Below are 25414 nucleotides of genomic sequence, written 5' to 3' on the forward strand. Positions count from 1 at the left end.
AGAGTGGCAAGAATTCAGGGCATGTGGAGGAGTGTTAACCCCCTGATATTCTGTCCTCTCCTCCCTCATTCTCTCTCTTTCTCTCTACCACACTTTACTTCACCTTTACTTTCATTATTTTTCTCATCATCTCTCTGTCTCTGTGTGTCTCTGTGTGTCTCTCTCTCTCTCTCTCTCTCTCTCTCTCTCTCTCTCTCTCTCTCTCCAGGATGCCTTTCCTAAGCTGATTGGGGTTAATGCACCGGACAATGAGCAAAATGCTGCCCTTCTGTTGCACATTATGCTCCTCTTTGTGGCGGTATGGTCCTGCTTTGGAGGGTACATGAGCCCTAGCCTCAAAATAATATTTCCCAGACCCCAGCACCAGACCCCAGCATGTGGTATCGTTTTCAGATGGGCTGAGCAGCTTGGCTGATATCATCAACCCTCAACGATCAGGCCATTGCTTGTTGCATGGCAGTATGAAATCATTACATAGCGTCCTGTGCCGTGCTCTGTGACATGTTCTGTTTGCCTTCCGTGAACGTTTTGATCCATGACCTTTAAAAACATAACTCCTAGCTTGTGATGTCACTAGGGAGTAGAGGGTTCTGGGCAGACAGAGTTGGATGTTTCTCCTCCTATGGGGTCACCATGGGGTCAAATGGGGAGGTGTTGATTAGTTGTCCAGAAATGCCATTCGAAGGACTGTGACGCACAGAAAGACTGTGCCGCGCAGCCGTGTGATGTGCAAAGCTATGTCGAAAGGAACACAGGTGCTTTGATTAGTCCTGCATATTGCAACACCAATCCAGGCATTCAGAGAATCCCCCTCCACCCTTCCCTCCCTGAAGACCATCTGCCCCGAGAGACACTGATCCTGTGGATCTTATGTCAACACCAATGGCCTGTTTCTTAGTGCTAGTGGAATCCGAGGTATTGAGTCAGTCGAGAAAGGGGCAGGGAAGGGTTGCGCTAAAGAGGAGGGGATATGGGAAATTGTTTTCATAAAAAAACATACTCCTGAGAATTCGGCACATTTTTCCTTCAACGATGGATGTCTTTTAGCTGTTTAGGAGAAGGTCTGATAAAGTTGACACAGGGATATACTCAGCTGATAAATCCTCTAATACTTTAAGATAAATACAAACTGGAGGATGCAATGGAAAAATGACTCAGGATGAATAACCCTCTCATAACACAACTTAACTATATATGTCTGTTAGCTGAGGAAATGATAAAGTACAGCATCATTCACCCTGCTGTGCCGAGACTCAAAATGTTTCACTTCTTAAATACATGTTTTAATGCACTCCTCTCACTGAGTCAAGGCATCATGGAACAAGCCCAAACACAGCCCAGCGTAAAGGCAGAGAGAGCGGTTTCTAAGCCCTGGTCCCACACTGCGGAGGGAGTGACAATGTTTGGTTAGGCCTTCCTCCTCTCATCGGAATGGACGGAAATGTTGAATTGATGACCTCATGCACGGCGTGAAAGATTTATCTGGCAGCGCTGCGTGGCCTGTCTCCCCCTGCTCTCCACCGTGCCCCTGGGCCCCCGCCCACCACATAGAGCATTGCAGTACTCCGAGTAGCTAACTTTGAAGTTATTTGGAAAAGCAGACGACTGTGCGGCCACTTTAACTTGACTCCATCACTGTTGGAAACATTTAAACAATGATGTTTTTTGTGTTTCTTCTTGGTTTCTATTCTTGGAGTGTGTGAGAGATAGCTTTTGGCTCTGGGATGGATCTAGTCCACCATCATCATGTTTTGGTTTAACAGGATTAGATAAATGCGTAGGGATGTTTTTTAAATTATTATATTGGTGTACATTTTGGCAACAAGTGGACGATCCAGAAACAACCAGTGAATAGAATCAATGGTATTGGGCTCTATTCAATCTGGATCACTGAAGCGTTACAGCTTGCATAATAGACATTTAAATGTAATTTCAGATTGAGACAACATATGCAGCGTTTACCGTGAATGTAGTCTCTGCTAACACGGGAACATTGCTGTAATGCTGAACTTCTGCGTTACGGATTGAATAGAGTCCAATGTTGAGGACAGGCACAGTGAATTGAATCCAGGCCTGACCTAATGAGTTTATACAGTGTGTGTGTGCGCGTGCGCGTGCGTGTGTGTGTGTGTGTGTGTGTGTGTGTGTGTGTGCGTATTTAACACATGCGTGTGTGTATATACGTAGGCGGGGACAGCGGTGTGGGGGTAGTCGGAAAACTTTACCACCCTACATTGACTGCCTGGGGCTGACTTGTCACTGTCATAGACCCCATGGGCTTACGGTGTGTAATGGATATACGGTGACACTCAGTGAAGTAACACTCTCAAAGATTATCGGCCTAGATAATAAATACACTTCTTTCATCGTTCAGCTGAAAGAATCCTTAGGTCTACAGGGCCAAAGAAAAGATGGAGGGGTTGGTGAGAGGAGGGAAGGAGAGGGCTGGCGAGGTTGAAGGGGGGACAAGAGGGATCAAGGGGCAAAGGAACGGGTGCAAGGCTGGAGAAATACAAATTGAAGGCGGCCGCGGTGATTATTTTCGCTGCCCTCCTCACTATAAAGGGACTAGGGCCTGTGGCCCCAGAAACACTGCCTGTGCCTCGGAAGTGACCTGCCACTAAAAATACTCCACCTGCCCCGCAGAACGTCATTGTTTGAGTTCTGTCTAAAATAGAAATGGTTCCTATGGGGTCAGGATCCCACGAGAGGGACTTGTCCCTATAGCCCAAATGTAGGGACGAGGAAATAAAGAGACACATTGAGGACACATCAACATTTTTGGGAACGTTTTCCTCCCCTAACCCTGCTAGTCCTGGCACAGTGAGCCGCAGCAAAGCCAACCACAGCCCCTTTGAGTGCATCCTCAAACAACATGTAGAGTGAGAGATAGCGATAGAGAGAGAGACAGAGAGAAAGAAAGAAAGCGAGAGAGAAAGCGAGAGAAAGCGAGAGAGAAACAGAGAAGAGAAAAGAAAAGTAATTCGGCAGATATAAGGCGTGTGCATCAGGTGGGTGTGTCAGGCGGGTGTGTCAGTCTATCAGCTGTGTCTCCATAAACTGCTGGATGCAGTTAAGCCCAGCATGAGGGTCTGTGGACCGTACCATTATAGAGAGCCCAGGGGAGGCCAGGCACAGGTAAAGTCATATCCCAGCTAGAGCTGTGGAACGGCCACTTCTGGTCTCACTGAAGCACTTCCACCACTGTCTCTGTATGACTTCATGATAAATGTATGTGTGTCTAAATATAATAAAAACATGTCCTAGAATAGCAGGGTTTTCACTTAAACACTTCAGGAGAAATAATGACAGTGATTTAATGTGAAAGTGCAAGAGCCTTTTCCAGCATTGTGCTTCTATGCAGAGTACATTACCAACATTACCACTAGGCCTAGATAAACCACATAATGAGGATTATAATCATAGAATCTTACCAGACTTTAATCTCGATTGTGGATTTCAGAGAAAACAATAATATAATGTTTTACTCAACTCCCTTTCCACACACACAGATCCCAGTCTCTCCTACCCTTGGCTGGAAAGCGGCAGGTAATCTGGAGGCAAGCCAGTTCTCTGTTTAAACAGCACTGTGCCTAGAGCCCTGCTAAACACCCTCCCAAGTATCAGGCCCAGGAGAGCAGAATGAAGGAGAATCTACCAGTGAATGAACCCAGCCAGGCGCAGGTTAATACCAGGCCTAACCCTCGCCTGCCCACCGAGTTTCACAGCTCCCTCTGTGTGTGTGTGTGTGTGTGTGTGTGTGTGTGTGTGTGTGTAGGTGTGGGTATATGGTCCTGCTCTCTCTCTCTCTCTCTCTCTCTCTCTCTCTCTCTCTCTCTCTCTCAAACCTGGAGCCTCAGCCTTCCGGCTGGTACGCCATTAATCCCAGCATTCCCATCTCCATCTGAGTGAGATCATCAGGTCGCTGACTAGCTGCTGGCTGGTTGGCCTGCAGAGTATAAGGAGACTTATTCTAATGAGATTCTCCACCTCCTCCTCCCATCTACCATCCATCTTTTCCCTCCTCTCTCCATCTTCCACCTCCCTCTGTATGAATGCTAGAGGGGTTGAGGAGATGAATGGAAGGGAAGGTGGCGGAGGGAAGGTGGCTTTGCCAAAAGTAACTTTTTTTCCATAATTTTGTGGAAGGTGGAGTGAAGACTGTTGGAAAACTGAAATAACTACATTTGGTTGCGTTTTCGCTAACATTACGTTTTTGGCACTGCTATCAGCTTCATTGCATCATGAAGCAACTTGATAGCAACTGGACAGCGATTTGTTCTAAAACAAAGTGTCTCTCCCTGAGAATCTTGGACAGAAATACTGTATGTCTGAGTTGTGTTCGTAGTACAAACTCTCACTGGGGATATTAGTTGCAGTATTTGGCACATCACAACTACAGTGAACATAATGTTTAGTCTGAATCCCTCCCCGAAGCAAAGCTCAAGTCTTCTGCTTGGGGAATTGCATCAACAGTAAGAAAAAAATCAGTGTAGGCCCCAGATCAGCTTACTGTGAGTGGGCTGCTAGTGTCAGAGTCATAGACAATATTACAGTTTCCTCATCATCTGAGGCTTAAATTCAAATAGGCTGGGGAGTAGGGACTACAGAGAACAGGGAGAGAAAGAATGGAAGGGGTATACTCTATGGGCCAGACAGGGGAGCGGCTGACAGCCAGATGACTTGGATTCACACAGGGAGAAAGAGGGCATAATGTAGCACATGTGAATGCTAGGTCTATAACAACACAGGATGAGACCCAGATACTGACACAGGAGGATGATTCGAGTCTCTGATATTTATTAATAGACAAGGGGCAGGCAAGAGGCAGGTCGAGGACAGGCAGATGGTCATAAACCGGGTCAGAGTCAGATAGGTACAGGACAGCAGGCAGGCTCGAGGTCAGGGGAGGCAGAATGGTACGGCAGGTGGACTCAGGGTCAGGGCAGGCAGCAAAGGTCAGAACCGGTAGGACTAGAACACAGGGACTAGAAAAACAAGAGTACGGAAAAACATGCTGGTAGGCTTGATGAGACAAACTGGCAACAGACTAACAGAAAACGGTATAAATACACAGGGGATAATGGGGACAAATGGGAGACACCTGGTGGAGACAAGCACAAGACAGGTGAAACAGGGTGTGACAGTACCCCCCCAGCATCCTACCCGGGCACATACCTGGTGTACCAGGGTGCCGGTGGTGAACGTCGGGGATGAGGGCCGGGTCCAGGATGTCCTTAGTGAGGACCCAGAACCTCTCCTCCGGGCCATAACCCTCAGAGTCAACCAGGTAGTGGATACCCCTGCCCAGAGGTCAAACACTCAGGATGCGTCTCACTGTGTATGCCAGATGGCCGTCAATGAGAAGAGATGGGGAGGGGGTTGGAGCTGGAAACAGGAGACAAGGGGCTTTGAGACAAAGGGTTAATCTTAGACACATGCAAAATTAGATGTATACGTAGGGTGCGGGGCAACAGAAGACGAACAGCAGTAGGACTGATATTAGAGATGGGAAAGGGGCCGATAAAGCGTGGGGAAAGTTTACGGGATTCTACCCTGAGGGGCAGAACCCGAGTGGACAGCCATACCCTCTGCCTGAGACGATAGCGGGGAGCCGGGGTCCGGTGGCGATACCTTGAGGTGGTCTTAAGAGGGGTCCGGGCTCTCTTCCAGGTACACTGACAGCGACGAACGAATATCTGGGCAGAGGGTATGCTGACCTCTTCCTCTCCTTCCCATATGTATATATTGCATTTTATACCATATATTGCATCTTGCCTATTCCACTTGGTCATTGCTCATCCATATATTTATATGTACATATTCTTATTCCATCCCTTTACTTAGATTTGTGTGTATTAGGTATTTGTTGTGGAATTGTTAGATTAGTTGTTAGATATTGCTGCACTGTCGGAACTAGAAGCAAAAGCATTTCGCTAAACTCGCAATAACATCTGCTAACCATGTGTATCTGAACAATACAATTTTATGGCCGCATTTTTAATATTATGCAAGAAAATACACTGCTTAACTCAGCTTTATGGCTATAGACCAATGTAGACATCCACGGTCAGGCCTACTAACAGTGAGCAGACATCCACCCAGTCTTTTTGTTCATACCACTCCCATTTAAACAATCAGATTATTTTTTGTCCCTTCTTCTGAGGATGTTCAGGAAGCTCAGGTGTTGGTCTCCCTTTCTGAAATAGCTTACATTAAGCATTCCTTTGAAATCCAACCTCAAAAATTGTTTGAGTTGCGGTATCGTGTCCCTTTTGTCAGGTTGTTTTTGTTCGCTAGCAAGCTTCCTTATGCGCACCAAATCATGTAGACAAGCCAAATAAGCAAGCTTTTCCCACACAACATGTTTAAGTCTTAAAGGAAATGCCCATGCGCAAAATATTAAATCCGCTCAATTGCAACGAATGAAGCAGGTATAGGCAGCGAGGCCTTCCCGGTCCGTACACAGTGACTGGAGTAAGGAACACCCATGCTGTCAAGTAGGGTTCAATATTTTCCTGGTATTTTACAAATGTTCCATTCTAAAATAAAATAACATTTTTCCCGGGGAACCCCGTTATAACGAATATAAATAGGCCTATGTCTGGATTTGATCAAAGCTTCGATCGAAAATCCAAGCCTGATGCTATCTGAGCCTGATGAGCTATACATTAAAGACATTTAATGAGCCCTACATTAAAGACCTTTAACTTTTTGACGCTACCCATCCCTTAAACGGGATAATTGTCATCAGCATCTGCTGAATAGCATATCGCCTCAGTCAAATAATATTACAAAAAATATTCATATTCATGAAATCACAAGTGCAATATTGCAAAACACAGTTTAGCCTTTTGTTAATCCACCTGTAGTCTCAGATTTTGAAATTATGCTTTACATCGAAAGCAATCCAGGCGTTTGTGTAAGTTTATCGATCGTATGACAAAACATTAATTACACTTAGCATCAGGTAGCTTTGTCACGAAAATCAGAAAGGCAATCAAATTAATCATTTACCTTTAATGATCTTCGGATGTTTTCACTCACGAGACTCCCAGTTACACAACAAATGTTATTTTTGTTCCATAAAGATTATTTTTATATCCAAAATAGCTCTGTTTGTTTGGCGCATTATGTTCAGAAATCCACAGGAAAGAGCAGTCACAACAACGCAGACAAATTCCAAATAATATCCATAATGTCCACAGAAACATGTCAAATGTTTTGTATAATCAATCCTCAGGTTGTTTTTAAAATATATAATCGATAATATATCAACCGCAAATGTCTTTCACAGTAGGAGAGGGAAAAGCAATACCTATCCAAACTCTATTGCGCAAGCGAAACTCATGTGACCACTTGACGGGATGTCACATTTCCAAGATGGCGTAGCAGTAAGTCGTCCTGTCGCGTCGTGTCCCTTGTATATATTGTTTCTTTTTCGTTTTTACATATTTTTCTTCACATATCTCTTTAAAAACATTTTGCTAAACCTAAGCTTCCAAATACTCTCCTGCAACACGCCTCACCCAATGTAGCTATTTTTACTAAAGTATTTATATTTACTTCGGAACCGGAACCCCTCAACTGAAGCTAGCCAGCTAACTACCAGCTATGCTAGCGGTCTTCAGCTAACCGGTCATCAGCTAACCTTTAGCCCGGAAAGCTCTCGCCAGTTCGAACAACGCGACCAGAGCATAACGGACCTATTTATTTTTCATCCCCGGATTCATCCCCGGATTCCCACCGCAAACGGAACATTTTTCAGCTGGATCTTCACAACTAGCTATCTAGCTAAACCGCAACCCCGGATGATTACTCCTGGCTAGCGTTTCCACCCACTTAGCTTGAAGCTAGCCCGGCCAGAGCACCTGTAGCATACTCCTGGGCTACAATACCCGGGCCCACGACCGGTCTATTGATGTCACCGCATGAAGAGGAATAAACAGACTCACCCCATCGCGACGTCCCCCAAAGGCTAACTCTCTAGCCCTCGCTATCTCCCTGCTTGCTAATTCGGCCTGCTAACTGCTAGCTTGTCTAGCTCCGGTCCGCTAACTGCTACCTTGTTTAGCCCGGGCCTACGAACTGTTAGCTTGTTAGCACAGGCCTGCTAACCGTCTGAATCGCCGCGTCCCAAACACTCACTGGACCCATATTTACTTTCTATGTCTTTTGATTTTTAATTTGTTTATACCTTCCGGAAACCTGCCTCACCCAATGTGATACGGGATCGCTATTATTTTTAATTTTTTAGAAGACACTCAAGAACCTCCAGAAGCTAACCAGCTAACTAGCTACAAGCTATTTAGTCATTGTTATTTTTTTTTTTACCTGGATAACACTCGCCAGTCCAGCTTCCCTGCCCACCCACCGCTGCCCCCTGGACACTGATCTCTTGGCTACATAGCTGATGCACGCTGGACTGTCCATTAATCACGGTACTCCATTCTGCTTGTTTGTTTTATCTGTCGGCCCCGTTGCCTAGTCAACGCCATTTTACCTGCTGTTGTTGTGCTAGCTGATTAGCTGTTGTTGTCTCACCTACTGTTTTAGCTAGCTTTCCCAATTCAACACCTGTGATTACTGTATGCCTCGCTGTATGTCTCTCTCAAATGTCAATATGCCTTGTATACTGTTGCTCAGGTTAGTTATCATTGTTTTAGTTCACAATGGAGCCCCTAGTCCCACTCTTCATACCCCTGATACCTCCTTTGTCCCACCTCCCACACATGCGGTGACCTCACCCATTACAACCAGCATGTCCAGAGATACAACCTCTCTCATCATCACCCAGTGCCTGGGCTTACCTCCGCTGTACCCGCACCCCACCATACCCCTGTCTGCGCATTATGCCCTGAATATATTCTACCATGCCCAGAAACCTGCTCCTTTTATTCTCTGTCCCCAACGCTCTAGGCGACCAGTTTTGATAGCCTTTAGCCACACCCTCATACTACTCCTTCTCTGTTCCGCGGGTGATGTGGAGGTAAACCCAGGCCCTGCATGTCCCCAGGCACCCTCATTTGTTGACTTCTGTGATCGAAAAAGCCTTGGTTTCATGCATGTCAACATCAGAAGCCTCCTCCCTAAGTTTGTTTTACTCACTGCTTTAGCACACTCTGCTAACCCTGATGTCCTTGCCGTGTCTGAATCCTGGCTCAGGAAGGCCACCAAAAATTCAGAGATTTCCATACCCAACTATAACATCTTCCGTCAAGACAGAACTGCCAAAGGGGGAGGAGTCGCAGTCTACTGCAGAGATAGCCTGCAAAGTAATGTCATACTTTCCAGGTCCATACCCAAACAGTTCGAACTACTAATTTTGAAAATTACTCTCTCCAAAAATAAGGCTCTCACTGTTGCTGCCTGCTACCAACCCCCTCAGCCCCCAGCTGTGCCCTGGACACCATTTGTGAATTGATCGCCCCCCATCTAGCTTCAGAGTTTGTTCTGTTAGGTGACCTAAACTGGGATATGCTTAACACCCCGGCAGTCCTACAATCTAAGCTAGATGCCCTCAATCTCACACAAATCATCAAGAAACCCACCAGGTACAACCCTAACTCTGTAAACAAGGGCACCCTCATAGACGTCATCCTGACCAACTGGCCCTCCAAATACACCTCCGCTGTCTTCAACCAGGATCTCATTGCCTGTATCCGCTACGGAGCCGCAGTCAAACGACCACCCCTCATCACTGTCAAACGCTCCCTAAAACACTTCTGTGAGCAGGCCTTTCTAATCGACCTGGCCCGGGTATCCTGGAAGGACATTGACCTCATCCCGTCAGTTGAGGATGCCTGGTCATTCTTTAAAAGCAACTTCCTCACCATTTTAGATAAGCATGCTCCGTTCAAAAAATGCAGAACTAAGAACAGATACAGCCCTTAGTTCACTCCAGACCTGACTGCCCTCGACCAGCACAAAAACATCCTGTGGCGGACTGCAATAGCATCGAATAGTCCCCGTGATATGCAACTGTTCAGGGAAGTCAGGAACCAATACACGCAGTCAGTCAGGAAAGCTAAGGCCAGCTTCTTCAGGCAGAAGTTTGCATCCTGTAGCTCCAACTCCAAAAAGTTCTGGGACACTGTGAAGTCCATGGAGAACAAGAGCACCTCCTCCCAGCTGCCCACTGCACTGAGGCTAGGTAACACGGTCACCACCGATAAATCCATGATTATCGAAAACTTCAATAAGCATTTCTCAACGGCTGGCCATGCCTTCCGCCTGGCTACTCCAACCTCGGCCAACAGCTCCACCCCCCGCAGCTCCTTGCCCAAGCCTCTCCAGGTTCTCCTTTACCCAAATTCAGATAGCAGATGTTCTGAAAGAGCTGCAAAACCTGGACCCGTACAAATCAGCTGGGCTTGACAATCTGGACCCTCTATTTCTGAAACTATCCGCCGCCATTGTCGCAACCCCTATTACCAGCCTGTTCAACCTCTCTTTCATATCGTCTGAGATCCCCAAGGATTGAAAGCTGCCGCAGTCATCCCCTCTTCAAAGGGGAGACACCCTGGACCCAAACTGTTACAGACCTATATCCATCCTGCCCTGCCTATCTAAGGTTTTCGAAAGCCAAGTCAACAAACAGGTCACTGACCATCTCGAATCCCACCGTACCTTCTCCGCTGTGCAATCTGGTTTCCGAGCCGGTCACGGGTGCACCTCAGCCACACTCAAGGTACTAAACGATATCATAACCGCCATCGATAAAAGACAGTACTGTGCAGCCGTCTTCATCGACCTTGCCAAGGCTTTCGACTCTGTCAATCACCATATTCTTATCGGCAGACTCAGTAGCCTCGGTTTTTCGGATGACTGCCTTGCCTGGTTCACCAATTACTTTGCAGACAGAGTTCAGTGTGTCAAATCGGAGGGCATGTTGTCCGGTCCTCTGGCAGTCTCTATGGGGGTGCCACAGGGTTCAATTCTCGGGCCGACTCTTTTCTCTGTATATATCAATGATGTTGCTCTTGCTGCGGGCGATTCCCTGATCCACCTCTATGCAGACGACACCATTCTATATACTTTCGGCCCGTCATTGGACACTGTGCTATCTAACCTCCAAACGAGCTTCAATGCCATACAACACTCCTTCCGTGGCCTCCAACTGCTCTTAAACGCCAGTAAAACCAAATGCATGCTTTTCAACCGATCGCTGCCCGCACCCGCATGCCCGACTAGCATCACCACCCTGGATGGTTCCGACCTTGAATATGTGGACATCTATAAGTACCTAGGTGTCTGGCTAGACTGCAAACTCTCCTTCCAGACTCATATCAAACATCTCCAATCGAAAATCAAATCAAGAGTCGGCTTTCTATTCCGCAACAAAGCCTCCTTCACTCACGCCGCCAAGCTTACCCTAGTAAAACTGACTATCCTACCGATCCTCGACTTCGGCGATGTCATCTACAAAATGGCTTCCAACACTCTACTCAGCAAACTGGATGCAGTCTATCACAGTGCCATCCGTTTTGTCACTAAAGCACCTTATACCACCCACCACTGCAACTTGTATGCTCTAGTCGGCTGGCCCTCGCTACATATTCGTCGCCAGACCCACTGGCTCCAGGTCATCTACAAGTCCATGCTAGGTAAAGCTCTGCCTTATCTCAGTTCACTGGTCACGATGGCAACACCCATCCGTAGCACGCGCTCCAGCAGGTGTATCTCACTGATCATCCCTAAAGCCAACACCTCATTTGGCCGCCTTTCGTTCCAGTACTCTGCTGCCTGTGACTGGAACGAATTATAACAACTTTTATCTCCCTCACCAACTTCAGACATCAGCTATCTGAGCAGCTAACCGATCGCTGCAGCTGTACATAGTCTATTGGTAAATAGCCCACCCATTTTCACCTACCTCATCCCCATACTGTTTTTATTTATTTACTTTTCTGCTCTTTTGCACACCAATATCTCTACCTGTACATGACCATCTGATCATTTATCACTCCAGTGTTAATCTGCAAAATTGTAATTATTCGCCTACCTCCTCATGCCTTTTGCACACATTGTATATAGACTCCCCCTGTTTTTCTACTGTGTTATTGACTTGTTAATTGTTTACTCCATGTGTAACTCTGTTGTCTGTTCACACTGCTATGCTTTATCTTGGCCAGGTCGCAGTTGCAAATGAGAACTTGTTCTCAACTAGCCTACCTGGTTAAATAAAGGTGAAATAAAAATAAAAAATCGTTCTGGCTCATTTTTCAAAATAAAAGCCTGAAACTATGTCTGAAGACTGACACCTTGAGGAAGCGATGGGAAAAGGAATATGGTTGATATCCCTTTAAATGGAGCAATGGGAGACTATGGAACATGGAGTTTTCAAAATAGAAGCCACTTCCTGGTTTGATTTTTCTCAGGGTTTCGCCTGCAATATCAGTTTTGTTATACTCACAGACAATATTTTGAAAGTTTTGGAAACTTTAGAGTGTTTTCTATCCTATTCTGTCAATTATATGCATATTCTAGCATCTGGTCCTGAGAAATAGGCCTTTTAACTTTGGGAACATTATTTTTCCAAACATAAAAATAGTGCCAACCTAGCTTCAAGAGGTTAATGAGCCCAAGCCCAAAAATTGCCAAACGATTGTGCCATACATACTGTATATGATATAGCCTACTACATGTTACACACAACAGAAAAATTAAAAGCCCATAGATGCATCTAGCTATATGCTCTCTTGGAGAAATAAATTAAACTAGCTCAAGTAGGCTCATCCTTATGAGTGTAAATTCGATTACTGTACTGTATTATAATATACTGTATTATATGGACTGGAATTATGCACATCGTTCAAAGCATGATAAAGCAGGGAGAGAACATGCGATTCTGGTGAATGACAGAATGGTTTACAAAGTTAGATGTATAGGCTAGTGTATTTGATAGGCTGGCGTGTACTGTATATATTGTACCTTTCATAATATTTCCCTTAATGTTATTAGCCTACCTCCTCTTTCTCTCTCTATTGTTGCTTCATTCCTTCTTCGCTTTTAGCAGTTAAATGAAACAAGTTATCATTCTAATGACATCCTTGAATAATATAGGACTATAATTAGATGCAGAAGGCTTTCACTTCTCTTCACGAAGATGAAATGGTTATGGGTCTGCTATAGTCTACTGCCATCGTGCATTTGCTCTTCTTTCAAACTACCCCTGAGTTCTATTGACTGCTGTATTGAACATTCAGCAAAAATTCTAACAATCTATTGAAATAAGAAATGCTAAAAAAAGAATGCCCAGCAAGCTATTCTAGTTGAGCTTTTCCAGCATGGGACTCCAAGAGCTAAGGAGCAACAATACTGCATTGAATGTATTACCTGAAAGAGGTAGGCTAAGACATCTATTGATAGTTCTATACAATTCATTTGAAAAGTATTTAGTTACATTTTTCCAAATTGTGTTACATTACAGCCGTATTCTAAAGTGTATTAAATAGCTATTTTTAGCTCACACAATACCCCATAATGAGAAAGCAAAAATCACATTGAATTAAGTATTTAGACCTTCTACACAGTACTTTGTTGAAGCACCTTTGGTAGCGATTACAGCCTCAAGTTTTCTTGAGTTTGGCACACATGTATTTGGGGATTTTCTCCCATTCTTCTCTGCAGATCCTCTCAAGCTATGTCAGGTTGGATGGGGAGCGTAACTGCACAGCTATTTTCATGTCTCTCCAGAGATGTTTGATCAGGTCCAGGCTATGGCTGGGCCACTCGAGGACATTCAGAGACTTGTCACAAAGTCACTCATGCGTTGTATTGGCTGTGTGCTTAGGGTCATTGTCCTGTTGGAGTGTGAACCTTCACCCCAGCCTGAGGTCCTGAGCCCCCTGTATCAGGTTTTCATCAAGGATCTCTCTGTACATTGCTCCACTCATCTTTGCCTTGATCCTGACTAGTCTCCTAGTCTCCGAGTTCAATTTTGGTTTCTTCAGACCAGAGAATCTTGTCATTAGATGCCTTTTGACAAACTCCAAGCGTGCTGTCATCTGCCTTTTACTGGGGAGTGGCTTCCGTCTGGCCACTCTACCATAAAGGCCTGATTGGTGGAGTGGTGTGCTTCTTGGAAGCTTATCCCATCTCCACAGAGGAACTCTAGAGCTCTATCAGAGTGACCATTGGGTTCTTGGTCACCTCCCTGTTCCTTCTCCCCCGATTGCTCAGTTCGGCCGGACGGCCAGCTCTAGAAAATGTCTTGGTGGTTCCAAACTTCTTCCATTTAAGAATAATTGAGGTCATTGTACTCTTGGCGACCTTCAATGCTGCAGACATATTTATGTACCCTTCCCCAGATCTGTGCATCGACGCAATCCTTTCTCGGAGCTCTAAGGACAATTCCTTCGACCTCATTGCTTGGTTTTTGCTCTGACATGCACTGTCATCTGTGGCACATTATATAGACAGGTGTGTGCCTTTCCAAATCATGTCCAATCAATTGAATTAACACAGGTGTACTCCAATCAAGTTGTAGAAACATCTCAAGGATGATCAATGGAAGCAGGATGCACCTGAGCTCAATTTCGAGTCTTATAGCAAAGGGTTTGAATACTTATGTAAATAAGGTATTTCTGGTTTTTATTTGTAATAAATTTGCTGAAAATCTAAAAACCTGTTTTTGGTTTGTCATTATGGGGTATTGTGTGTAGAATAGTGAGGATATATATTTATTTCATCCATTTTGGAATAAGTCTGTAACGTAGCAAGATCTGGAAAAAGTCAATGGGTCTGAATACTTTCTGAAGGCACTGTATAAAGTATATATTGGGCTTTTATTACCATTTTTATTAGATTATCACAAGTGCCATTTCCTGCCTACCCTGACAACCTGAAGTCACGCAACTGATGTGCAATCTGATGCTGAGGAGCTCTATACACCCAAGGTGATTGTTATAAATCCATCCTATCAATTCAGTTCAATGTGCTTGACCTTGGTAAACCAACACACACTGAGATACGGTAAACATGGTTGTGTAATTGCTAAATGGAGGCTTCACATCCGAACAATTGAGACATGGTTTATTTATTACAGGTGACAGGATCAGTACACATCCCTGCATTCTTTATGAGAAAGTATACTGGCACTCTTCGAAATGATGTACAGTGCGTTCAGAAAGTAGTCATACCCCGTGACTTTTTCCAAACCATGTTGTGTTACAGCCTGAATTTAAAATGGATAAAATTTAGATTTTGTATCACTGGCCTACACATAATACCCCATAATGTCAAAGTGGAGCTATGTTTTTAGAAATGTTTACAAATTAATTAAAATGGAAAATCTGAAATATCTTTAAAAACTTCTTAGAGCTGCAATCCCGTTAACGGGATCGATATGACAGTGCAGGGCGCCATATTCAAAACAACAGAAATCTCATAATTAAAATTCCTCAAACATACATATGTATTTGATACCTTTTTAAAGGTAATCTTGTTGTTAATCACACCACAGTGTCCGATTTCAAATAGGCTTTACAGAGAAAGCACCACAAACGATTATGTTAGGTCACCACCAACTCACAGAAAGTTCCAGCCAAAGAGAGGAGTCACAAAAAGCACAAATAGAGATAAATGAATCACTAACCTTTGATGATCTTCATCAGATGACACTCATAGGACTTCATGTTACACAATACATGTATGTTTTGTTTGATAAATTTCATATTTATATAAAAGTTAAGTAAGTTTAAGTAAGTTCCAAAAACAACCGGTGATATTGCAGAGACCATTTTACAGAAATACTCATTATAAATGTCGATGAAAATACAATTGTTAGACATGAAATATAGATATACCTCTCCTTAATGCAACCGCTGTGTCAGATTTCAAAAAACTTTACCGAAAATAATAATCTGAGAACGGCGCTCAGAATTTTGTTTTTTTATCCGCTATGTTGGAGTCAACAGAAATCAGAAATAACATTATAAATATTCCCTTACCTTTGGTGATCTTCATCAGAGTGCACTCCCAGGAATCACAGTTCCACAATAAATGCTTGATTTGTTCGATAATGTCCATTATTTATGTCCAAGTAGCTACTTTTGTTAGGGCGTTTCAAAAAGTTATATTACAGGTCGTAGAAACATTTCAAACTAAGTATAGAATCAATCTTTAGGATGTTTTTATTATAAATCTTCAATAACGTTTCAACCGAGAATTCCATTGTCTGTAGAAAAGCCATGGAACGCAGGTCACTATCATGTGAATTGCTCATGACCAGGACCTGGCTCTCTGCCAGACCACTGACTCAAACAGCTCCCATCCGGCCCCACATTACAGTAGAAGCCTCATTCAAGTTTCTAAAGACGGGTTGACATCTAGTGGAAGCCTTATGAAGTGCAACATAACCAATATCCGACTGTATCTTCAATAGGGGCTGGGTTGAAAATCGACCAACCTCAGATTTACCACTTCCTGTTTGGATTTCTTCTCAGGTTTTTGCCTGCCATATGAGTTCTGTTATACTCACAGACATCATTCAAACAGTTTTAGAAACTGTTTTCTATCCAATGTTTTCTATCCAATACTAATAATAATATGCATATATTAGAAACTGGGACTGAGGAGATGGCCGTTTACTCTGGGCACCTCTGGGCACCTTTCATCCAAGCTACTCAATACTGCCCCTGCAGCCATAAGAAGTTTTAAGTCAATAAGCATTCAACTCCTTTTTTATGGTAAGCCTAAATAAGTTCAGGAGTAAAAATGTGCTTACAAATGTGCTTAACAAGTCACATACAAGTTGCATGGACTCACTTTGTGTGCAATAATAGTGTTAAACATGAATTTTTTATGAATACTGTACCTCATCTCTGTACCCCACACATTAAGGTGGTGTCGTACTGGATGGCTGCCATTTTGCAAGCTCCGACCCAACTTGATTCCCCCATGGCTATCCAAAGCACGGACAGGACAGAGAAGTTGGTGAAATCGAGGGGGGAATTCTAGTGCGGTAGAAGTGCCGACCCACTGTTCAACCGTCTTGGAATACCTAATGGTCAAATGCCAACCCAAGCTGTTATCGTGACTGCTGTATACATTCCATCTCAGGACAATAGAAATTACAAGTTGGCACTTAGCAAACTGTACAAGGCTTTAAAAAAGCAGGAAAACCTACACTCAGAAGCTCTAATTTAATTTCGGCGTCACTAAGTCACGTGATGCCCAACTTCCATCAACACGTTTCCAACACCACTAGGGGCAATAAAGTCCAACACCACTACTATTCTACCCACAAGCAAGCATACAAGGCCCTCCCTCTTCCGTCATTTGGCAAATCAGATCATGACTCCGTACTCTTGCTTCCTGTTTACAAGCAGAAGCTGAAACAGGAAGTACCCATGATTCACTCCTTTGAGAAATGGTCACCAGAATCAGAGGTTATGCTACAGGACTGCTTTGCTAGCACTGATTGGAATATGTTTTGAGAGTCCGCCGATAAGATGGCGTAGCAGTGCAGACGTGTTTTGTTCGTCCTCTCGTGTACTTTTTGTATATTTTGTCTTTTTATGTATATATTTCAATTTTATTTTCAATATCTTTTACCATTTTAATTCAATTATACCATCAGGTAACCTGCCTCACCCAATGTGATACGAAACCGCTATTATTTTACATTCTTAGACCTTATAGCAAGAAACACCTAGCCATTAGAAGCTAACCAGCTAATTAGCTACAAGCTATTTAGTCATTGTTAGCCACTGCTAGCGGCCTTTTACCTTCTGCACAGATACAAGCCTTTTTTTTATAAAAAAAAATTGCCTGGATAATACTCGCCAGCCTACCAGTATCGCACTGTCTCTCCACTACAACGCCGGATTCCTGCCGTAATCCCTGGACCATTACTCCCGATCTTCACAGCTAGCTAGCACCCATCGAGTTACCCAGTACCGAAGCTATCCCTGAGGCCCACCTACCGGCCTACTCAGTTGTTCACCCGGACTACAACCAAACATGGCTAAAACCCTACTACACCGGATCCTTGCTGTAAGCTCTGGACCTTGGCACCGAATCACCGCTGCTACCGAGTGGCTATAGTGGCTAATTCCCTTGCCCCGAAGCTAGCACCAGTTGGCCGTGAGCCAGGAGCAACAACTACAATACCTCTTTCGCCATCTGGCTTGGATCCTTTGTCGACACTGCACCCCGCCGCACCACCACGACTGGTCTGCGATGAATACTCCATCCGATGTGCCTTCAACCGGCCTCCATCGGACGTCGGAGCAGACGCTTCTACTAGGGCTACTAACTGTAAACGCCATGGAATTGTAATTTAGTTGTCGCCCGCGTGCTAGCGTAGAAGCGACTACTCCGTGGCTGCCCTGTGCCATCTATTGCTGCCCCCTTGACCCTATGATCACTTGGCTACATTGCTGATGCCTGCTGGACTGTCCATTAAATCACGGTACTCCATTCGGTTAATTTTTTTGTTTTTCTGTCGGACCCAGCCTCCAACTCAGGCCCTGTGTGTAGTTAACATACCCTCTCTGCCCATTCATCACCATTTTACCTGTTGTTGTTGTTTTAGCTGATTAGCTGTTGTTGTCTTACCCGTTGTTGTCTTAGCTAGCTCTCCCAATCAACACCTGAGATTGCTTTATGCCTCGCTTTATGTCTCTCTAATGTCAATATGCCTTGTATACTGTTGTTTAGGGTAGTTATCATTGTTTTATTTTACTGCAGATCCCCTAGTCCCACTCAACATGCCTCAGAGAGCTCTTTTGTCCCACCTCCCACACATATGCGGTGACCTCACCCATTATAACCAGCATGTCGAGAGATACAACCTCTCTTATCATCACTCAGTGCCTGGGATTACCTCCGCTGTACCCGCACCCCACCATACCCGTGTCTGCACATTATGCCCTGAATATATTCTACCACGCCCTGAAATCTGTTCCCTTTATTCTTTGTCTCCAACGCTCTAGGCCACCAGTTTTGATAGCCTTTAGCCGTACCCTCATTCTACTCCTCCCCTGTTCCTCGGGTGATGTGGAGGTAAACCCAGGCCCTGCGTGTTCCCAGCTACCCTCATTTGTTGACTTCTGTGATCGAAAAAGCCTTGGTTTCATGCATGTTAATATCAGAAGCCTCCTCCCTAAGTTTGTTTTATTCAATGCTTTAGCACACTCCTCCAACCCTGATGTCCTTGCCGTGTCTGAATCCAGGCTTAGGAAGGCCACCAAAAATTCTGAGATTTCCATACCCAACTACAACATTTTCCGTCAAGATAGAACTACCAAAGGGGGAGGAGTTGCAATCTACTGCAGAGATCGCCTGCAAAGTTCAGTCAAACTTTCCAGGTCTATACCCAAACAGTTCGAACGTCTAATTTTCCAAATTAATCTTTCCAGAAATAAGTCTCTCACTCTTGCCTGCTATCGACTGTGCCCTGGAAACCATTTGTGAATTGATCACCCCCCCATCTACCTTCAGAGTTCGTTCTGTTAGGTGACCTAAACTGGGATATGCTTAACACCCCGGCAGTCCTACAATCTAAACTAGGTACCCTCAATCTCACACAAATCATCAAGGAACCCACCAGGTACAATCCTAAATCCGTAAACATGGGCACCCTCATATACATTATCCTGACCAACTTGCCCTCCAAATACACCTCCGCTGTTTTCAATCAGGATTTCAGCGATCACTGCCTCATTGCCTGTATCCGCTATGGGTCCGCGGTCAAACGACCACCCCTCATCACTGTCAAACACTCCCTAAAACACTTCTGCTAGCAGGCATTTCTAATCGACCTGGCCCGGGTATCCTGGAAGGATATTGACCTCATCCTGTCAGTCGAGGATGCCTGGTCATTCTTTAAAAATTATTTCCGTCACCATCTTAGATAAGCATGCCCAGTTCAAAAAATGCGGAACTAAGAACAGATATAGCCCTTGGTTCACTCCAGACTTGCCCTTGACCAGCACAAAAACATCCTGTGGCGGACTGCAATAGCATCGAATAGTCCCCGCGATATGCAACTGTTCAGGGAAGTCAGGAACCAATACACGCAGTCAGTCAGGAAAGCAAAGGCTAGCTTTTTCAAGCAGAAATGTGCATCCTGTAGATCTAACTCCAACTGTCCATGGAGAACAAGAGCACTTCCTCCCAGCTGCCCACTGCACTGAGGCTAGGTAACACGGTCACCACCGATAAATCCATGATAATCGAAAATTTCAATAAGCATTTGTCAACGGCTGACCATGCCTTCCTCCTGGCTACTCCAACCCCGGCCAACAGCTCCCCCCCTCCCCTTCTGAAAGAGCTGCCAAACCTGGACGCGTACAAATCAGCTGGGCTAGACAATCTGGTCCCTCTCTTTCTAAAGCTATCCGCCGCCATTGTTGCAACCCCTATTACTAGCCTGTTCAACCTCTCTTTCGTATCGTCCGAGATCCCTAAAGATTGGAAAGCTACCGCGGTCATCCCCCTCTTCAAAGGGGTGACACCCTAGACCCAAACTGTTACAGACCTATATCCATCCTGCCCTGCCTATCTAAAGTCTTCGAAAGCCAAGTTAATAAACAGATCACTGACCATTTCGAATCCCACCGTACCTTCTCTGCTGTGCAATCTGGTTTACGAGCCGGTCACGGGTGCACCTCAGCCACGCTCAAGGTACTAAATGATATCTTAACCACCATCGATAAAAGACAGTACTGTGCAGCCGTCTTCATCAACCTGGCCAAGACTTTTGACTCTGTCAATCACCGTATTCTTATCGGCAGACGCAATAACCTTGGTTTTTCTAATGATTGCCTAGCCTGGTTCACCAACTACTTTGCAGACTGAGTTCAGCGTGTCAAATCGGAGGGCATGTTGTCCGGACCTCTGGCAGTCTCTATGGGGGTACCACAGGGTTCAATTCTCGGGCCGACTCTTTTCTCTGTATATATCAATGATGTCGCTCTTGCTGCGGGAGATTCCCTGATCCACCTCTACGCAGATGACACCATTCTGTATACTTCTTACCCTTCCTTGTACACTGTACTAACTAACCTCCAAACAAGCTTCAATGCCATACAACACTCCTTCCGTGGCCTCCAACTGCTCTTAAACGCTAGTAAAACCAAATGCATGCTTTTCAACCGCCCGCCCAACTAGCATCACCACCCTGGACGGTTCCGACCTAGAATATGTGGACAACTATAAATACCTAGGTGTCTGGTTAGACTGTAAACTCTCCTTCCAGACTCATATTATACATATCCAATCCAAAATCAAATCTAGAATTGGCTTTCTATTTCACAGCAAAGCCTCCTTCACTCATGCCGCCAAACATACCCTAGTAAAACTGACTATACTACCGATCCTCGACTTCGGCGATGTCATCTACAAAATGGCTTCCAATACTCTACTCAGCAAACTGGATGCAGTCTATCATGTGCCATCCGTTTTGTTACCAAATCACCTTATACCACCCACCACTGCGACCTGTATGCTCTAGTCGGCTGGCCCTCGCCACATATTCGTCGCCAGACCCACTGGCTCCAGGTCATCTATAAGTCTATGCTAGGTAAAGCTCCGCCCAGTTGACAAATTATTACAAACAGTAACCAGCCAAGCAGAAGCGTTACAAAACTCAGAAATAGAGATAAAATGAATCCCTTACCTTTGATGATGTTCATATGGTGTCAATCAGAAGACATTCATTTACTCAATAAATGTTCCTTTTGTTTGATGAAGTCTCTTTATATCCAAAAACGTCCATTTTGTTAGCGCGATTTCTTCAGTAATCCACAGGCTCAAACTCAGTGAAAACAATCAGACAAAAAAATCCAAATTGGATTCAATCAATTGTTATTGATTATTGCATTGTTGGGTTTTGAGTGTGCAGGAAAGACATTTAATTGTACTTGTGCATGTGACATTAAAACCTGAAACCTGAAACCTGAAACTTGAAACAATTCTCTGTAAGGTCCCTTAGCAGTGAATTTCAAACACAAATTCAACCACAAAGACCAGGGAGGTTTTCCAATACCTCGCAAAGAACAGCACCTATTGGTAGATAGGTAAAAAAAACAGACATTGAATATCCCTTTGAACAAGTGAAGTTATTCATTACACCTTGAAATGTGTATCAATACACCAAGTCACTACAAAGATAAAGGTATCCTTCCTAACTCAGTTGCCTGAGAGGAAGGAAACCGCTCAGGGATTTCACCATGAGGCCAATGGTGACTTTACAGAGTTTACAGAGTTAAATGGCTGTGATAGGAGAAAACTGAGGATGGATCAACAACATTGTAGTTACTCCGCAATACTAACATACATGACAGAGTGAAAAGAAGGAAGCCTGTACAGAATACAAATATTCCAAAACATGCATCCTGTTTGCAATAAGGAAATAAAGTAAAACTTCAAAAATGTGGCAAAGAAATTAACTTTACACTACTGTTCAAAAGTTTGGGGCCACTTTGAAATGTCCTTGTTTTTTTAAAGAAAAGCAGTCTAAAGAAGGCCAGTTTTATTGCTTCTTTAATCAGGACGACAGTTTTCAGTTGTGCTAACATAATTGCAAAAGTTTTTTTTAATGATCAATTAGTCAATTAAAATGATACACTTGGATTAGTTAACACAATGTGCCATTGGAACACAATAGTGATGGTTGCTGATAAAGGGCCTCTGTACGCTTATGTAGATATTCCATTAAATATCAGCCGTTTCCAGCTACAATAGTCATTTACAACATTAACAATGTGTACACTGTATTTCTAATCAATTTGATGTTATTTTAATGGACAAAAAAAAAAACGTTCAAAAACAAGGACATTTCTAAGTGACCCCAAACTTTTGAACGGTACTACATGTCCTGAATACAAAGGGCTATCTTTGGGGCAAATCCAACACAACACATCACTGAGTACCACTCTTCATATTTTCAAGCATGGTGGTGGCTGCATCATGTTATTGGTATGCTTGTCATCGGCAAAGACTCGTTTTTTGGGGATAAAAATAAACCTAATAGAGCTAAGCGCAGGTAAAGTCGTAGAGGAAAACTTGGTTCAGTCTGCTTTCTGACAGACATTAGGAGACATATTCTCCTTTCAGCAGGACAATAACCTACCAAGAAGATATTGAATGTACCTAAGCGGCCTAGTCATATATTTTTTCTTAAATTGACTTGAAAATCTATGGCAAGACACAAAAAGGCTGTCTAGTAATAATCAACAACTAACTTGACAGAGCTTGAATAATTTTGTAATAATAATGTGCAAATATTGTACAATCCAGGTGTGCAAAACCCTTAGAGACTTACCCAGAAGGACTCAAAGCTGTAATCACTGCCAAATGTGATTCTAACATGTATTGACTCAGGGATGTGAATACTATATTTCTGTATTTCATTTTCAATAAATGTACAAACATTTCTAAAAACATGTTTTCACTTTGTCATTATGGAGTTTTGTGTGTAGATGGGTGAGAAAAAACAAACTATTTAATCCATTTTGAATTCAGGCTGTAACACAACAAAATTTGAAATAAGTCAAGGGGTATGAATACTTTCTGAACGCACTGTAGTTCAATTCATTGCTTTCCTTTAAAAAGATATCTTACAAAAATTCCGCCGTACCTAACATCATTAGTAACCTTTAGACGTACGAGATACCATGTCTGGTCTCAGGGATGGCTAACTCTGATCCCTTCAGTCTCCATAGAGTTAGGTAAATCCGCTTTTTTGCACCCCATGTAACTAGATGTACTGGTGCTTCTCAGGCAACTCAAATTGTTGTTTGGGAACCACTTTGCTGAGGAATGTGATTGTTGCTCTTGAGTGTGTTTTTTTTCTTCAATATTGTATATTTATTTTTATTATGTGGTATATGTAAAGTGTACTGTATATTTGCAGGACTCACAAGTAAAATAGACCTTGGTCTCAATGGGACTCCCTGCTAAAATAAAGGTGAATTAAAAATGAATAAAAGTCTATTGATTAACTCCTGTGACTTACTGTACTGTATGACGTAATACAACATTTATCATATGGTCAAACAATGGACAGGTTCACATCTGTCAGTGTCATAACTGGCTGTGTCCAATTTGGTGAATATACTGGTGAATATAATCTTAATGTAACTTGACTCAGACCAACCCGACCAATAAGAGGCCTTAACTGTACCATAGTGTGACTCAATTAGGCCCCTAAGCGAAGCGGCTGTGAATAAATCACTTTGTCGATCAATGTCTTCAATAATTCAATGCTACCCGATAGCTTTTCTGTTTGGCTGCTGTCAATATGTATGAAATGTATTTCCCTCACCGCTACAGGAAGTCCATTTTTTTACAGCCCATCGATTTTCGTCTGGGAAAGCAAATCACTCGGCAGTGTAACTTCACACGCTGATGTCTTTACATTCTCTCTCTTTTTGCTGCAGGGGTTAATCAATAAAGAAATAGAGAGATGCCATACAGTTCAACAGTTCTAAACACTATAGTGTACTATGGAAGAGAGAGGGGGATATACAATGCCTGAAACACTTTACTTAGAAAGGCAGCAATATGAGATAAACATATAGTGCTTTCTGTTATGGTCCATTATCTGTTCTAGTCAACTTATGTGATGAAATACATCCAATCTAAGTGTTTATTATGGTTCTTTACGCAGTTGCTTCTAGTGTCTTCAACATGAGCGTCCTCTGGACAGCCTTGAATATCATAATTCCTCTCTAACCTCAGGCTATCCGCAACACTTATGACTGACAATAAAACTTACTTCCAAATGGAACCCCTGCCTGCCCCCTTTGTAAGGCTATTTTCCATGCTGAGAGCCTAGTTACTAACATTTGAAGCAAAGGGACAAATTATTATCTGAGGCAAAGACAAGTAAGGTCAATAAAGAGTTCCCTACCCTACCCTGCACAGAGCAAGTGTCAGATTAGTAACAAGCAGTTACAGGTAAGTCTCTGGCAGCAACCAAGGTTTACACAAAGTCTAGCGTACCTACCTGCACTAAAGCAAATCATCACAACAAACAGAAATAAAGAGTGAAGCTGTCAGTGAGGCTGTGGATGGGGAGAGGAGAATGGGGCAGTAACACATAAATCAGAGCCAGTTTCACAATGCTGCGCCTCCTCCAACATGGCTCCCCGGAGAGGAGTCTGAGCACAGTGAAATCCTCAGCCTATCTCAACCTCACTCAGAACTACAGTATGTAAATCTTACCTGCCTGCATCAACCACCCCGCCACACGAGAGCCCCTCAAGAACACAGCTCCCTTGCCCTGCTCCCCTGCTCCTCAGTCCTTAATTCAACCCAGCAGGCCCTCAGCCCCATGCATTCCCAGTCCTCAGCCCCAGTCAGGAAATGAAGCAGAGAGGGGCGACAGTGAAAATTGGAACCTCCACTGTCGCCATGTGAAAGCAAAAGATAAACACACTCCTTTCGTCTCTAAAATGAC

At 43.8% G+C, this 25414-nt stretch overlaps 1 long non-coding RNA gene across 1 annotated transcript; it reads right to left on the reverse strand.

Annotated features, from left to right (window-relative positions):
• Positions 1-4778: 4778 nt before the first annotated feature.
• On the reverse strand, positions 4779-25414 carry LOC115139003 (uncharacterized). The gene is made up of 3 exons (XR_003865052.1): positions 25180-25414; positions 5179-5388; positions 4779-4988 (listed from the first exon to the last, which is right to left on the reverse strand). It is a non-coding gene; the product is annotated as an uncharacterized LOC115139003 (long non-coding RNA).

Source organism: Oncorhynchus nerka, linkage group LG12 (genome assembly GCF_034236695.1).
Source record: "Oncorhynchus nerka isolate Pitt River linkage group LG12, Oner_Uvic_2.0, whole genome shotgun sequence".
In the NCBI taxonomy this organism is placed as follows: Eukaryota; Metazoa; Chordata; class Actinopteri; order Salmoniformes; family Salmonidae; genus Oncorhynchus; species Oncorhynchus nerka.